Below are 18,155 nucleotides of genomic sequence, written 5' to 3' on the forward strand. Positions count from 1 at the left end.
CTTGAGAAGGAAAGACGTCCTGAGAGCCGTCACAGCACGGCGACAAGGCATGCTGTCAAGTGGGATAAGCCAATCGCAACAAGGTGACTGATAGGTACAGTGCCAACTCTATGGCATCCTTGCGGTGCTCGGACTCACGGGGACAGAGGGGAGGAAGGTGGTAGTCAGGGCCTGAGGGGAGAGAAGAATGGGGGACCCCTGTTTAATAAGCCCAGGGCTTCAGTCCAGAAAGAGGAGAGGGTGGGCAGAGGTACAGTAACACAAATGTGCTTGGTGACACAAAACTGTCCACTTAAAACAGTTAAAAAGGCAAGTTTTACAGTGATTACAGTTAGTCACCATTTTAACGTATTCAAGAAATATTCATTCCTCACCTAGTACACAAGCCGAGTTCCCAGGGCTGCTGTCCCCACCAAACGAGCTCAGCTCTTACACTGCGCCCCTGTATTCCAAGTGCAAGTTGATTTGTTCCCTACGTTAATTAAAAGATGGAACACACCAGGCAGTGGTGGCACATGCCTTTAATCCCAGCACTCGGGAGGCAGAGGCAGGCGGATCTCTGTGAGTTCGAGGCTGGGTTGGACCGACAGCCTCCAAAACAATACAGAGAAACCCTGTCTCGTAAAAACCAAAAAAAAAAAAAAAAAAAAAAAGGAACATGGTGGACTGAATGGTAAGGGTTTAAAGTGTAGGTCCACTGTTGGTGAGGCTGTTTTGGGAGAGTCTGTAAGTCTTCTGAGGAGGGACCTGTTTAGAGAAAGTGGATCACAGTGTGGGATGAAGGGGGCATCCTGCCCCCAGCCCCTGCTTATCCCCTCTCCGTTCCCTGGCTACCCTGAGGAGAAATCACCCTCTCCTGCCACACACTCCCAGGATGCTGTTCCCAAAGCCAGGGGCTGAGCAGAGCCTTCAGAAACCAAGCGAAAAAGGTACCCATGACAGGCGTTTGGTGACACCGCAAAGTGACTCACACAGGAGCTGGAGCCCGTTCCGGCCTGGGTCCTGAGAACCCTGCTCAGTGTCGAGCATGTCGTAACAGGCCCTGAATCATTGCTCGAATGCGTGAGCAGAGGCCCAGTCAGAGGACCTGTGCCTTCCCTCTCCTCCCTTTCTCCAGTCAGAAGATGCTTTCCGCGTCTCCAAGCTATGGGGCCATCTCTTCATAAACAGAGAGGATGGGTCCATAGGACTCCCTTTAAACATCCCGTTCACAAAACAGTAGGTGTGCATTTCCAAGCGCATAGATTGTGACGTTCAACCCCAAACTCCACTGCTTACCAGTCACGTGCCCTTGGGCAAGTTTGCAGGATGCTAGGCCTGCCATCCTTATCTGGAAAGTGAGAGTGCCAGTGTCTTGTGTGACCCAAGATTCTCGCCCCGCCTCCTGGTGGCCTCCGGTTTGTGTGAGAGAAGTAGCCTTGCTCCTCAGCCTCTGGCTCAGTAGCTAAACGGGATCTAACTTACGACACTGCACACTGTGCCCGAACAGGCCGCTGTGAGCAGTGCTGAGGGAGGGCTCCCTCCTTCTCCCTGGGTATAAGCCCAGACTGTGTAAGGGCCACTGTCCTCCCCCCCCCCCAGCTCTCCCACAGTGACATGGAGCCTAAAACCATCATCAGCTCCAAATGGACAAACCAAGCAAGCAAGATGGCAGGTTCTGCTAACGGGGCTTGAGCCACAACTCCATTTCCAGGGCATCCAACAGGCACACGTTGCACATATACACAACGTAGGCAAAGCATCCATATGAACAAAATAAAACAGAAAAATAGTCTGAGTTTGGGAGCTCCTGACACAAGAGAACTTGAGTTCTACTTAAAATAAGTTTGTTTTTTTTTTTTGTTTTTGTTTTTTTGTTTTGTTTTGTTTTTCTGGAGCTGGGAAGATGGCTCAAGGGTTAAGAACGTCTTTTGCTCCTGCAGAAGATCCAGGTCTGATTATCACTACCACATGTGGTTCACAACCACTGTTAACTCCAGCCCCAGGGAATCCATGGCCCTTCTTCATACCCCTTCACACAGCAGCACACACATAGTACACATACACATGTGCGGGCAAAACGCTCGAAGGCAGAAGATAAAAATAAATAAATCTAAAGAAAAAAACTTTTTAATGTTTCAAGGGTGGGGGGAGAGTTACTGCAAAGATTAAAGAGCACATGGTCCACAGAAAATGCGTTATCTGGGGTGGCTGATTATCATCGTGGTGGGAATTCCTGCCTTCTCGAAGGCAGGCATGGCTTTAACTCCGTGTGCTTTGTCCCTGACTCCTGCCTTCACCGTCCTCCCAAAGACATTCTCTAGGATAGGAAGAATGAGGCCAAAAGCTGTCACCACCTCCTAATCCCGCTCCCTGACAGACATCACTAATTGACCACAGCCCCCTCTCCTGCTGAGCCTGGCCCCAGCTTCCTAGGCAGCCACTACCAATCAATCAGAGATGACATGCAGAGCGAAAGCCACTTGTCTGGCTTGTGGCTGGCCAGGTTTTTCTATGAAGAAGGAAGTCTGTATCACACATCATTCTTTGTGCTCTGTTTTGTTCACAGCCTTTTAAAAACAAGAAAAGTATAGTCAGGCGGTGGCGGCGCATGTCTTTAATGCCAGCACTCGGGAGGCAGAGGCAGGCGGGTCTCTGTGAGTTCGAGGCCAGCCTGGTCTATTAGAGCGAGTTCCAGGACAGCCTCGAAAACAAAACAGAGAAACCCTGTATCGAAAAACAAAAACAAAAAAAAAGGAAAAAATACCCTTTGCTTAAACGTCTTTTCTAGAGCTTGAAGCCAGCCTGGGGCTGCAGAGGGCAAGGCACCATCTTAGCTCGATTCAGGACCCTACAGGCAGCGGTAGAGCTGACTCTGAGACGCAGCTGAAGGACACGTCAAGTTGCCTGAAAAGTGACCCTGGGACTTAAGGACAGGAGGCTTCTCATTCTCGTGGGACCCTAAGACCCGCATCATCAGAAGAAAACTATACTCTAAGGAAGGACAAGAGCCGTGGCTCATAACATGTGGGTCGCGACCCCCACTGGGGTCACACAACAGGTATTTACGATTCGTAACAGTAGCAAAATTACAGTTACATAGTAGCAACGAAGATTTCTATGGTTGGGGGTCACCACAGCATGAAGCTGTATTAAAGGTCGCAGCACCGGGAAGGTCGTGAACCATTGGGCTAGAGAGGGTCAGGCTGGTCATGGCGGTATCCGTCCGGAGCACGTGGGATGTGTTTCCACCCTGTGACCAGGCATATGGGAGAAATAAAGAAAGAGGAGTTTGCAATTTTTCTCCGTGGCTAGTCTGCTTCCCGCAGCTGGGACACTCACGGCACCTCTGAGCTTGGTGTGGTAAGCTCACGTCTATGAGCCCAGAACGCAGTGTCCAGAGGCAGGACCATTGTGCATCTATAGCTTAGCCTAGGCTACGGAAGACACTGGAGCTAAGGCTAAGGCGGAGGACACATGTGGAAAATTAAAGTGGCATGCCCTTCCCTTGCTGCCCCAGTGCTCTCTGATGCTCTTATTATAACGAATTATTAACGGCAAAGACTTGTTTAGTTCTCCTCTTTATTATTCTCCATAGTTAACTCTGGCCTGAGTGAAAGAGACTGACTTTTGCTTGACTGACATTAACTTACTCACTCAACAAACATCTGTCTAAACCCCCGAGTTCCCACCCTCCCCCTTCCCAGTCCCAGCAGGCAGGAAGATTGGCGCGTGGGTCACTACATGGAGTAGCAAAAGGGGTCTGTATGAGACAGGGCCAGCAGCCCTGGAGGGGAGTGCGGGGGGGGAGCCTGCTGGGGCCCTGTAGTAGCATCTGGGTAGGAAGGAGACACAAGGGTTGACAGGAAGGAGGGAGCCATGGACAGTGCGGAGGGCCAGCCTGGGGAGGCTGGGGGGGGGAGGGGGAAAGGCTGATGAAATGGGAGCCACCACTGTGCATTCGTGGGGTTTGGGTTTTTATCTGGAAGCTTCTGAGACGCCTTTGGAGGAAATCGGCCAGACAGGCTGGCTTAGATTTTTGTTTTTCAGAATGGCTGTCCACGGGATGGAGAACAGAAAAGGAACAAGGAGGATCTGATTGGGAGCAACCAGGCAGCTGGAATTCAGGCGAGGAGGAGCCCCATCAACAACAGAAACATAAATGAGGGCCACGGCTCCTTGCCTGACTGCCACCTGGCCTGATGCTTAGCCGTCGGAGGGCTACAACCCATCTGCACGGCATCCCTGAGGTAGCTTCCTTCTTGCTTCAGGGACCACAGAAGAGGCCAAAGAGGCGGGTGGGTAGGAGCTGCTCTGCTCTGAGACAGAACTCAGATCGAACCTTCTGGCTGCCGAGTCACATGGGGAATGTCCTCAGTGGTGTTGGCTTGGGTATGGGAGCTGTAGCTTCTCTGCCCCAGCGCCACCCCGTTTCTTGTGCGCCCCCCCCCCACCTTTCCCTCCACCACACCGCCCGCCACCCCTCCTTTGCAGCCCCTGGTATCGTTGCCTTGGCCACGGAAACGCAGGCGTCTCACAGACTTTGCCGATCCGGCCTGGCAAACCCCTGCCAGCCACCCTGCCCCTGGTAACACAGAGCCCTGCATCTGTTCTGTTCAATTAGTCAGGACCGGGGAAACTTTGGGCTGAGGCTTGTGTGGTTTCCATCTCGGAGAGCTGAACCTTGGCAGCCCAGAGTCTGTGTTTCAAACTAGCCACCGGCAGAGTGGAACCTGCCTCTTCCGTGGGGGCTGCCGTGCAGGGACGCGAATCCCCATAGCCAGCCCGGCCTGCAGCCTCAGATAGACCCACGCTCAGGAAGAGACAAATTGGAGTCTTCCCCCCCACCCCACCCCGCACGAAAGTTGCAGCGAGCATCTGCAATGAGAAACTTGTGTACTGTTTCCTGCGGACAGGGAGACCTCCTGCCCCTCCCGGGCTGATACAACCCACTTTGCACATCCTGCCTCTCCGCAGCTAAAAATAAACCGGTATGCACTGAGAACTCTCGAACGCGGCTCCCCCAGTACACACTTCCCCAGCCCCGCAAAGGTCCACACAGCAGAATCTTTTGCTCCAAAAGGCAGCCGATGGCTGCCGCAGGGTCCAGCAGCGCCTGACGCTGTCCCCAGCCCCCTCCCCAGCCACCCACCTCCGGAACAGGCCTCAGACGGTGGCTTTTCACAGCCGCCGCCTCTGCAGACCCTGTTGGGCTGGGACCGATGCCCCTGATCCCGGGCGGGGATGCTCTGGACTCCCCCACCCCACCCCCGCCCCGGCCGCCGGGCTGGCTAACGCCCCCTTTTGAGCCAGCGCGCTCTGCTGGGTTCCCTGCAAAGTTGCCTTCTCGTCTCCAGCCACCAGCCTGGGTGTGTGCGTGTGTGTGTGTGTGTGTGTGTGTGTGTGTGTGTGGTGCGCGCGTGGGGGGGGGGTTATGGGCTTAAAGCTCGGTGGCCGGCGTGCGGTGGCGGGGTGGGGGTGACACTGATAAGGCGGGTGGCACCTGGGGAGGAGCAGCCAGGACCGGGTTCCCAGGGCTCCGCGATCCCCTCCATCCCCCTGCTCCCGCCTCTTCCCCAGTCGGTCTCAGCTCCGGGCTCCCACTCCCCGGCTAGACCGCCCAGCTGCGGCTCCCACTCCGGGCCAGCGGAGGGAAGGCGCTGCGTGCGACTCACCGCCTCTGCCGCTCCCAGCGTCTGTGTCGCCGGCGGCGGGCGGGCGGGCGGGCGAGCGAGGCGGCGGCGCCTTCCCTCCTCCCGCCTCCCCCTGGACAGCTCGGCCGCAGCCGCGCCCCCCTCCCCAGCCCCGCTCGCCCAGCCACTCCACAGCACGGGGCTCGGCTGCCGGGGTGAGGACAGCAGCCGAAGCTAAGCTGGGGCGCACAGGTGCAGCGGCAGCACCACCCCCTCCCCGTTGCCCTGGTGCTGCGGCCCGGCCTCAGCCAGGGTGGCCTCGGACCCCAGCCCACCACCACCCAGGCTTGCAGCCACGCACTTCCCAAAGGGTGTTTGTTATCTGCGTGCTTGCTCGAGCGCAGATTCAACCTAGAATATCTCCCAGGCTTGCACTGGTAGGCATGGCGTCGCTGTCACCTCTCGGTCCATTCAAGGTATGCTCGAGAACCTTTTCCAAGGTGCCCACCCCGAGCCCAACCCTCTCTGGCGCCCATATGTCCTCTCGCTACCCATTCTCTACTCAGACCTTCCTGTCAAGAGATGGCTTAGCAAAACCTCACAAGAGATGGACAGCGAAGGGGCCCCTTACACACCCCGCCCCAACTGCAGAATGTCGCCAAACTCTCCATCTGCAGATAGTGAGACTTTAGTCGGGTGCCTTCATGCTACTCACCACCTAGGGAAAAGCCACTGTAATGTCTCGTGTTTGCCGACCCAGGTGACTCCTCTTCAAATCAAACAAACAAGCAAAAACAACTTAGCTAAAAATAGCAAGGCAGCAAAGGCACAGCAGCCTGGCCATGCATGTCTGCAAGACTGCGGTCGTAATATGATGAGAGAAACGACGTTACCAGCTGTAGCGTGAGGACCTCAGTTCCAACACCTGACCCGATGTCAAAGTGTCAGGTGAGGTGGTAGGGGTCTGGACACCTAGAGTTGCAAGGTGAGGCTTCTGGAGTCACTAGCCAGCTAACCCAGCCTAGTGAGCAAGCCTGAGGGATGACACGCAAGGCTGACCTCTAGCCTCCACCTACATACGTGCACACGTGCACACACGCACGCACACATGCACACACATGTGCACATGCACGCACACATAGGAGGGGACACTTTAGGTCCATCCAGGCACCTATTCAGTCACCTATGTTACCGAATATCACCTAAAGAGTTCATCTATCTGAACCCTTTCTTCCCTAGCCCTACTTCAACTGAAAAGTAAATCAGAATTAAAATCTTTGCCTTACGTAGATTCGGAAGATTAGCCCAATGCTTCAGGCAAGCACTGGAGTTAGTTGCAGGAGCTGGATTATTTGGGGAATCTTTCAATTTTTATTTTTAAACACTAACCCTGGACTCCCACACCAAGAGATTCAGATTTTGTGACTCAGGGATGTGACCCCGATGTGAATGTGTTTATGAGATTCCTTAGAGCCTGTTGTGCATACAGGATTGGAAGCCACCGCAGGATTAGCCAATCAGAAAACAGAGTCTGAGACAACTCTAAAGCACACAGTTCTGAGGTCAGAAAAGGTCTCAGATGCTGTTGCAAACTCAGATGTCCCTAGAGATAAAACAGGTGACCAATAAGAGACCTGAGGTAGGTTTACAGAAGCAGATGGGGCAGGAGCACTGCTATGATTCAGGTACGCTCCCCCAAAGTTCATTCTAACCACAGTGCTCGGCAATGTGACAATCTGAGAGGTGGGACTCATTGGGGGGGAGGGGTAGGATACGGTCCAGGGGCCCCTGCTTCCCCCAGAGAGTTCCGGGTCTGTGGAGGCCCAGCCACAAGCCTGGTTAAAAGCCAGGTTAGCCTCAGTTCACGTATTTCCCAGGACACCACTTGACCTTCTGGGTTTTTTCCCCCTGCGGTAAATTGAAGCCACACGTGGCCCTGGCCAGATGCAGTCGCTGGATCGTAGACTTTCCACCCTCCAGAACCATGAGCCAAGATAAACCTTTGCCTTTACAAATTACTCAGACTCTGGTATGTTGCTATGACAACAGGAACAAACTAAGCAAGGCACGGTGGTTCTGAAGAAGACAGCCTCATTTTTCCGTGTGAGAAAATGCATGGCTGGTGTGACCATCATTTTTTTTAAATCTTATTATAGTTTAGGTTGATTTTTTTTCCAGAGAAGTCAGAAGTTCATTTCAATGTGGTTTTTTTTCTAATTTTAAAATAATAACTAATCTCAAGATATATTCAGGCTATGTAAGCAAAAAGGAAGGTTTTTAGGCCACAGAATGTCCATCCTTCTGTGACATCTGTGGTCTCAGTCACTTCTGACCTAGAGGCTGACGGAAGGCGGGCTGTGATGGAAGTGGGCACTCATCTGAGAGAGATGTCCATTTTGTAATTATTTAATGGGTTTTGACTTTTAAAAAGCTTTATTGAGATGCTCGTGAAGAAACCCCCTTCTCATCTGAGGTTGGCTTCATTTATTCAGTCACCCCAGCCCCAAAGTGTTGAACAAACTATTTTTAAGTTTCTCATTGCACACTGTTCCAAGCATCACCATGGTGAAATCCCACAGCATCCTGCCCCTGGGTTCGGATCAGTCCTTCACCCAGTGGCGTGGTGGCGAATTCACTCCATCTACACCCAGCCAGTGGCGTGGTGGCGGATTCACTCCGTCTACAGCACTCACTAGTTTCTTACTGTGGGGCTCATTAGTCTGTCCAGCATCATCAGTGTATCAGTGCTGTGGGACCCTTCCCTATTTACCAGTGGCCCCAACGTGCAGGAAGTTTGAGAGAGAAGGCAGCGGGCATAAGACACGAACACGGTCATTGACTGGGCGCTACAGCCGTGCTTTGAGACACGGAAAAGGCATTGTACATACCGGGTTCAGTAACCTCTGAGGTTCCAGGCTTCTACCAAGAGTCGTGGGGCGCACTCCCGAGGATACGGAGGCTACTACGATGCCATATTAATCCTCATTCAAACACTTTTTTTTTCATAGAAGCACAGAATCATATAACCACGGCCACAATCTGAATTTAGAGTTAACCCCCCAAAGAGATCTCATACCTGTTCGCTCATCCTCCCTTCTGTCTTCCAATCCTTGGCCCCTGGCAGTCACTGATTCGTTGCTTACATAGAAAGAGATTTGCCTATGTGGACATTTCATATAGATCAACTTGTGTAATGCACAGCCTTTTGTGACTGGCTTCTTTTACTTAGCATCAAGGTTTTCAAGATTCTTCTTTTGTCGTGATGCCTGCATATTTCATTTCCTCCTCTTTCTTTTCCTTCTTTTCATTTTATTATTATTTTTTTACGTGGGGGAGGGTCTCACTACGTAGCTCTGGCTGGGCTGGAAGCTCACTCTGTAGACCAGGCTGGCCTCGAACTCACAGAGATCTGCCTGCCTCTGCCTCCCGAGTGCTGGGGTTAAAGGCCGCCAGGTTTGGCTCTACTCTTTTCATGAATATATAACACTCCCTGTGTTTATCCATCTATGTGTTGACCGAGAGGTGTGCTCTTCCCGATTTTTCAGGAACTGTGACAGCACCGCTGTGACCCTTCATGCACAAGTCCTTGTGTGGATGTAGTTTGTCTTTGTATTCTGAACACACAGCGCAGAGTGCCGCCTGGGGGCCAGACACAGAGGGCTGCCAATCTGCTTTCCAAGGAGCCGCGCCAGCAGCGCATGGTGGTGCTACCGTCTCCACCAAACACTGATTTGCCTTTATTTTCCAGTTATATTTGTCTCATCATCTGTGTACACATGTGTGCTTTTTCAGTACTCGGGTATCGAACTCAGGGCCTGGCATGCTCTCAGCCGATTCTCCACTGCCAAGTATCCCGGCATCGCCGTTGTCCTTTAGGTTTGTGTTTGTCCTGTGACTAATAATGATATTAACCATCTTTTCATGCATCTTAGGCTGTGTATGTAACCGTCTCTGGAGAAAGGTGTCTCCAGCTCAACTCATTATCAATTGGATTATTTGTTATTATCCCTGCATGAGTTCTTTACATGAACTATATACGAGTCCCTGGTCATAAGTATGATTTATCAACTCCCCCTCCACCCCTTCAGGTTGTCTTTTTTGTTTTATTTGAACCAGAAAACCTCTTAATCGTGTTGAATCATATACGGCATCTTCTTTTGCTGTTAGTAACTTCTGGTGCAGTATTAAAACACTTTGCCCAGTTTGAGGACGTGAAGACTTATGCCTTAGACTTTGGGACCGACTTTTCTTAGTGCATTTTAGCTATCATATTTAAGGCTGGGAATAGGAGACCATTAGTTTTTGGTCTACCGTCAGAGCCTCCTGCTTGCAGGGGTCTGATTTTTGGAAACAGCTCTCTTGCTGTCTCGTTTGGTTGACTTTGGGAACTAAATCGCTGTTCTGGAAGCCACACATAGCAGCACAGGGCATTGAAGATGTGTCATTTAGGGTGACACTCTGGGTGGTGTCCTTTGGGAGGAGTGAAGTGTGTCCAGTACATGTTTCAGAGGCAGTGTTCACAAGCACGCCCCCATGCTCCCACACGGGGTGATTCCAGCCTTTAGTGCAGTGTTGGAGACCTCCGGGGTGGAAGCCATATGTCTTTCCCTGTTTCCATCTCAAGTTCTGTAAGACGACGGGCTGTGCTCTGCACACACATTCACTCGTGTTTCCTTTCCCTCAGTTCCAGACATACTGGCTAACATCAGCAGAGCATCCCAAGATGGGCACCGCTGTGTAAACACTCTCGCCTTCACGGACACGACGCTCTTGCTCTTGCACGCTGTGACTTTGCCGGGAGAAAACCACTCACCGTCGTCATCTTCAGGCCTTGAAATTGATCAGCTCGAGAGAGGAAAGACTTTAAAGGGCCATCTGCTGATGGGAGACAATCTCAAGGACGGCTCTTTAGCTTCTGATTCACTCCTTCTTTTTAAAATATTTCATTGCAAATCAACAGTTGATGACTTGCAACAGTGTATCGGACACGGAGTGGCTCCTGGATACAATGTGGAGAAAGGAGCTTAACTGCCACACAGCCTGGGGTCTTCTATATCAAAACCGAGACTCACCCTCGCTAGCCTTAAGATCTAAAGGGATGATGTCCCAGGACAATGCACACACTTTCCGGAGGGCACGGGCACACTTCTACTGGCCAAACCTGACTCCCAGACTCCTGCAGAAGAATCATCACCATAGAGTTTCATCGAGCTCCACTGAGATACAGGTCGACCCAACATCCCACAGGACCAGACCGTCCAACAGCCCATCAGCAGGGTTCTGCACCCCAGGGTGTGTTCCCTGTGGTCATGCAGCCTCAGGATGTGTGCCTTCCTTGAGATAATTCGAGCCTGTTGTCCTAATTAGAACTTCCTCATTTTCTCAAAACCACATTTTCCCCTTCTTACAGTCACTACGAAAAAGATCACATTTCATTGAAATGTCTCTTCTTCCTTTGTCTGTCAGAGATGGTCATGTCTTTAATGATGGTGCTTTTCTTCCTCTTGCATGTGCATATTTAATAATAGGACCCCTTTACCGCTGAAGCCCACTATTGAAGGACATGCAGACTAACCCACAGAGAGGACACCGCTGAGGGGAGCAGATGGGTAGAGAGAATTTCACTGAAAAGCGCTGTCCTCCAGTGTCACACGGGGCTCCTTCCATTCCACTCTTCATTTCCACAGGACAGGCAGGAATGAGCTTACCCATCACTAATGTCTCTCTTCTATGATTCTGGGAATCTACTGGCTAGTTTTACGTCAACTTGACACAAGCTGGAGTTCTCTGAAGGGAGGGAACCTCCATTGAGAAAACGCCTCCGTAAGATCCAGCTGTAGGACATTTTCCTAATTAGTGATTGATGGGGAGGACCCAGTCCGTTGTGGGTGGGGCCATCCCTGGAAAGGTGGTCCTGGGTTCTATAAGAAAGCAGGCTAAGCAAGCCAGTAATCAGCACCCCTCCATGGCCTCTGCATCAGCTCCTGCCTCCAGGATCCTGCCCAGTTTGAGATCCTGTCCTGACTTCCTTTGATGATATGGAAGTGTAAGCCAAATACCCCCACCCCCCATTTGCTTTTTGGTTATGGGATTTTGCCACAGCAGCAGAAACCCTGACTAGGATATGAACTGAGGTGCACTCTAAGCTTGTCTGGCTGCCACTCTGTACCCAGACCAATCACCTCCAACAGCTGATTGTTTTCCTAAATTTGCTTGCTAACAAAATACAGAAATTACTAAATCATGTTTCCTAATTAATCCTTTCCATAACAATAAATAATTAACTTTCCATAACAATAAATGATTAACTTTCCGTAACAATAAATTATTGACTTAGCGATGAGTGCTTTGTTTCGTCTGAGAAGGTGTCACAGAAGGAAATGATAGGATGTCCCACATGCTGAAAGAAGATGTGACAGGAAATAAACAAGGATCTGAGGACACTTCAGTTGTTGACATCTCCCAAGGCTGGGGAGTAAAACCAAAGGCCCAGGCACGCAGGAAAAGTGCTCTGACTACACCCCCATCACATGTCCATCGGTTTTCATGTCTCATGGTTAGGAAAAGCTCAATTTCCCTGTCTTAGTGGTAGCACAGTTCAACTCAGTCATTCCCCGGGGAATCCTTCCTATGCTAGGCCAGGCCAAAGAGATATAGGGACTGCTTAATAGTGACAAGATGCTCAAAGGGCAATAGTGGAATGTTGGTGTCTACAGCCAGCCAGGAAAATACAGGCTTCTGTGGAGCTGAGAAGAGGGGGTTCTGACCCAGGCCCATCCTGCTTATGTTCTCCAGTGAAACAGCCGACACTCACGGAGTGTTGTGTGTCCTGGACCCTCGAAGCACACATGGCAAACATCAACACCAAACCTCCCAACGAAGGTGCCGCAATTACCCCACCACCAAATCAAGCTTTTGGAAAGATTAGTGACTTGGCAATGTCTCTGCTCTGGAGATACTGAGCTGGCCTTCCTAATAAAGCCACTAGGCTTATTAACAGTCCCCACAGATATCCCACAGTAATCCCCAGGACCAGAAGGAGATTTAAGGGTTACAGGTGAATTAAGATTGATAATCACGGGGCTGGAGAAATGACTCTGCAGTTAAGAGCACTGGGTGGTTTTCTAAGAGGCACTAGGCCTGATTCTCCCCACCAAGAAAAACCCAGGCTGCCTTATGCTGTGCAGTTTCTCTTCTAGTCTCTGCCGCGCTCTACCTGCCGTTAGAGATGTTCTCCAAAGGGCTTACCCGACAGTCTCACTCACCGCCATATCCCTATAGACCCGAGTCACAAGGGTATATTCAAACAATAGTTATGGCTGGGGGTGTGGCTGAGTTGGCTTGTGTCTGGTGTGTCTGGTGTGTCTGTATGCACACATACACACACACACACACACACACACACACACCTAGCTTCAGCCCCCAGACCCTGCAGAAAACCAAGGGTAGTGGAGCATGCTGTGATCCCAGCCTCCATAGACAGAGGAAGGAAGATAAGAAGTCAAGGTCATCTTTGACTAGATGAGAGTTAGATGCCTGTCTCAAATATACTGCATAAATAAATAAATATCAAATTTATTGACATACATAAAAGTGAAATATGATTATCAGACCTTATAGGACAATGATGCCACATCTCAGTAAAAAGACCAGGGAAGCCTTTAGAGACAAAATGGGATTGGAGCTGCACCCTGAAGTGTACATAGGACTTTGGGACAAAGGCACAAAGAGAGAATGGACGTCCAAGGTTAAGCAGACGGGAAGTAGGCAGCCACTTGGGAAAGCAGCCTGCCTAAGCATCTTACCTTTATTTCTCTCCTTCAGACAGTGGTATGAGATGGAGGCTGCCGCATCTTCTCATGGCTCAGAGCGGCTGAGGGCAGCGTGGAGGAGCAGGAATGTTTATCTGGATTTTCCCCGCCCCCTGCCTTTCCTGCTTCAGCCAGTCAGCAACTTCGCTTTTGTCTTCTGAGTTTTATTTTTCCTATGTGACAATTAAAAAAAATTGTTTCTTTAGTTCCCAATTCTCATGTTTAAGTAAAAAGCATTTCTTTTACTTCTCAAATGAGCTCTTCCCCTAGAGATGCAATACCTGTACCACATACATACAGGTTTTCAAAACGTTTATTCTTTTCAGAGCACTTTTAAACTAGTCTTCCTTTACCACAGTTCCTGTGAGCCACACATTGATGCAATTTGCAGAACGTGTTTATAATTACGTTAAAACACAACTCACTAATGAGATGGAAATAGGGCAAATGGATTTCAGTTTCAAGGTAGAAGAAATCTCTTTTGGGCTCTGGGACTACAGTATGCTAAACTTGAAGAATCGACTGAAATAAATGGAATGGCTGTCAAATACCCTGAGGCGCATTCTGAAAGGCAAGGACCAAAACCCAAAGCACACTGACGGTCCCACCCTGCATTTTACTGCTGGCCTTGCTACTCCTTCCTTTCAGTGTGAAAGATGGGTCCATGCCTCCCTTTCTTCCCCCGTGATCTAAATGCAATTTCTTTGCAGATCGCATCTTTTATTTTCATTTAAAAGGAACACCCGTACAATCCTTTATCTGTCATGTTCTGATCAAGGGACATTCCACTTTATCTCCCACTGGCGTTAGGAACTTCAGATCCAGGAAGCTTCAGAACCCTTGCTGTTAACCAGTCTTTGAGTGGTGTTAGAGGCTGAATCTCTCCTATATGAAACCCTGGGATGATAAAGTTGAATGGGGATAAATCATGTCCATCTAGGGCCCATTTACTTTAAGAAATTCTGGCAAAGTAAACACTTTGGTTTTCCACTTCTGAGTAAAAGCTTTGCAAGCAAAGCTCAAAGCCTGACAGATTTCCTATTCTGTGCCAGAAACAGTGGTGTCCTGAGATATGAATCCCTCTCCCCCCTTCCTCCTGCTGACATAGTATCCATTTGATGGGTAATGATGGCTAGCTTTACAACGGTAACCCTATGTAACAAATAGGATGACATTGTATCCATTGACGGGTGAGGGTGATTAACTTCACAATGATGTAACTCTATGTAACAAAATACTCAGATGGCCTGTGAGTGAATTTTAGAAGTCACTAACATAGCCCAGAGTTGAAATAACATCATTTTCATTTCCTACAGGTGGCTTCTATGATTTTAGGAACTTTTAAACTCTCTCTCTCTCTCTCCTCCCTTCTTCCCCTCCCTCTTCCTCTCCTTCTCCCCCCTTTCTCTCTCTCTCTCAGCTGTTTTGGTCATATAGAAAACATTTATGTTTTCCTAAGTGGAAGCACAAGCAAGTTCTGTCGTTGTATGGAAATTTCAGTACATGTAGTTGGGTGATTGTAAATTCAGAGCAGCCAGAGGTTAACTTCCCCCGAGTTAATGATTAAACTATTATCCCTCAGTTTCAACCCACTGAAGGTCTCCAGCTGGAAGCCTGAGGTTACGAGAGCATGCCTGCACATGTGTTAACTTAGCATGGCATCATCACCTACAAAGTTCACATTTGAGAGGTGTGCAATTGACAGCTTTGTGCTGCGTACATACATTTATAGTTATCATGGGCCACATGGCCCAGACCACAGGTTCAACCCCTGCAGGGTGAATACACTAAAACACCCTGGAAACTTCAACCTGCCCCTCTAAGAGGCACTAGAAAAACCCAGGCTGTTTCCTGCATAGAAACAGATTCCTCAAGGACACACAGGTCTTGGATCATACTGCTGTCTTAATCTCATTGACACACTGGAGCCGTCCGCCCAATGCTAACACAGTAAACATGGCAAAGTAGCCATGCCATAATAGATCCTTAGCTATAAATGAGCCTTAATGCCTCTACAAGGATAGAAATTATGCCCTATATCTTCTCTGGGCATGAAAAAAATGGTTAAACTACAGATCAACAACAGAAAGCTTTGCTGGAAAATCCTGAGCTGCTTGGAAATGAGGCATCCAAACATATGGAAAATAAACACCCTATCCCTTCCTACATTACCTGTTGGGTAAAGAGGGCGTTGCAAGGGACTGGAGAAGTATTTAGGAAGAATTCTGGCTGAAACTGCCTACCTGCCCTTGGAGCCCTATCTGTTCTTTGCTCTAAGTATTTGAGTCTCTCTTACATGGACGTATGAAAAAGAAAGAAAAAAAAAACTAGTAATAAAATGGCTTTATTTTTTATTTAGACAGTTCTATCTTGAGACATTTTTAAAATAAAATAAGCATGTGTGGGTGGTGTCAAGGGAGTCCACGAGAGCATGAATAAAAGGATATCAAATATTTATTGGGGGAACACTCATGTATAGCAATAAGTTAGAGAGCCTCCACAGCCATCTGCCCTGGGGGCACTGGAAGCTGTGGTCAGACATCCAGCCACCACACACGAGAGCTCGAGACTGCTCCTCTCTAACTTTTAAAGAGGTTAACCACAGCAAAGAAGGCCCACCTCCATTGGGTCAAATAACCCAAGGTCATGGGCGGGGTGAGTACCCACTACAAATATTTCCCCTTATATTTCTCATTTCCAGTGTTCTTCATTCATCTAAACGTCTCCAGACTCTGGTTTGACCTCAGCTGTCATCTGACTGCAGGATTTTCTCTATTTCCTGTGATGAGGGTCTTCTGTTAATTAAGCCTTTCAGATCTCACGTTTCTGAAAAGTTGATTTCGCCTCTTCCCAGGTGTTTACTTTGGCTACGTGTGCAGTTTGAAGCTGCTGGCTCTCTGAATACTTGGAAGGGTCCCACCGTCTCCTGAATTCCAGCTTCTCCCCTGAGAAGTCTACTGTCAGGCTCCTGTCTCCACTGTGTCTCTCTCCAATGGCAACTGGAAGCATTTCTCTTTGTCACTGATTTCAAGAAGTCTGATTAAGATGTATGGCATCATCGTGTCTTTGTGTTTCTTGTGATTAAAATTTATTCCATTTCTTTGATCTATACATTGTTTTTCCCATCAAACTTGGGAAATAGTTTCTTAAAATAGTAAAAAACTCAAAGTACATGTGTGCTACATTATATAAAGTTTTTGCACGGGTCAGTGATGCTCTGTTTATTTTTATACAATAGAGCACCCAAGCTCTCTCTGTGTGTCTCTGTGTCTCTCTATATATTTTTTATCCCTATGCCACCAGATTTAATTATCTTGTCTCCTTTGGTATCCAATCTAGTTACTAAGACTACCTAGTACACTTTCATTTCTAAAATTTAATACTGGGTCATCTTCCATTTTCCCATGTATCTCTTTGGCATGAATAGTTTTTACATTCTGAAACACATCACAATATATTTATAGTGATTGCTGCAATATCCTTGTCTGCTGTTGTCTGTGTCATCCCTGGGTCTCACTGTATAGATTAGTTTTTATTCTCATTTTAAGGTATATTTTCTTCTCTTTGCATGACTGATCATTTCGACTGAATGCCAGACACTGTGAATTTTTCTCTTTTGGGTATTAGACGGCTCCCTATATCCTTTAACTATTCTCCAGTTTTGTACGAGGATGCCGTTCAGTCACTTGGCAACAGTTTGACTTAAACTTTGCTTCACGGTCAGCCTTTACTCTACCATTGAAACTGACTCCTTTGAATGCACTGTGCATCCCAAGTTTTTCTGCCCAGACCTGAGGGAGTGTGAGCCACTCATTGTCCTTGTCCCTGTGAGCGCGAAGTGGGTTCTTCAGTCAGCTGATGCTATGCTCTCCCGGCCTCATCTTCAGCACACATCTTCAAAATCTGGAGGACACTCCGATGACCCCTTGATCTCTCTTTCCCTCGGCTCTTCTCTCTCAGGTATACAGTCTTAAAAGTTCTAGTCACCTGTAGAAACTTCCCAGGTTCCTGTGTGTTTTTCCTCCACTGCTGAACCACTGGACCTCAGCAACGGGGCTTCTTGCCCTTGGGCCTGGGTGGGGAAATTCTCCAGGCTTGCCTCACCTAGTCCCCACCTCTCAGATATCCTTCCCCTCCGCCTGCTGCTGGCCTGTGTCTGGACAGCTCTGTCTATATACTGTTAGATAATTGAGCCAAGAAAGTAAATTCAGTCTTTGTTCTTGACCATGGCCAGAAGTAGAAATCTCATCTCAAACTGAGAAATACTTGAATTTGGTTAAAAAAAAATCAAAAGCAATATTTAGAAAAGACAAAAGTGTGTCAAAAAGCAAGTCTCCCTGAAATGTCACACGATTAGTAACCCCAAATCTCCAGCTCCCTGCTTAAGATCTGGTGACATCTTATAAAGAGGTATGTTCTCTGAAAGGGTCAAGATATACATGAGAATTCTGTACATGACATTCTGCATTCCACACTTTGCTTCCATAAACACTTCTAGACGAGCATACATACTTACATACTTACATTTCTCTTGTCTTTGTGACTGCAGAATCTTTACGATGTGGTTGCTAGCATGTTGTATTTAATTAATTCCTAACTAGTGATTGTTTAAGTTTTAAGACTTCTGTTATTATAAGCAATGTTGTAACAAATATTTTCATGCATACATCTTTGGACACGTATATGATAATCTCTTCTTTTTATCTATTCATGATCACCTCACTGAAGACTA

At 48.5% G+C, this 18,155-nt stretch overlaps 1 pseudogene; it reads right to left on the reverse strand.

Moving 5' to 3' along the window:
- Positions 1-55: 55 nt before the first annotated feature.
- The window catches only part of LOC101831848, a 32,432-nt pseudogene continuing 14,332 nt past the window's right edge, over positions 56-18,155 (reverse strand).

The sequence above is a fragment of the Mesocricetus auratus genome, unplaced genomic scaffold (genome assembly GCF_017639785.1).
Source record: "Mesocricetus auratus isolate SY011 unplaced genomic scaffold, BCM_Maur_2.0 Super-Scaffold_100023, whole genome shotgun sequence".
Classification (NCBI taxonomy): Eukaryota; Metazoa; Chordata; class Mammalia; order Rodentia; family Cricetidae; genus Mesocricetus; species Mesocricetus auratus.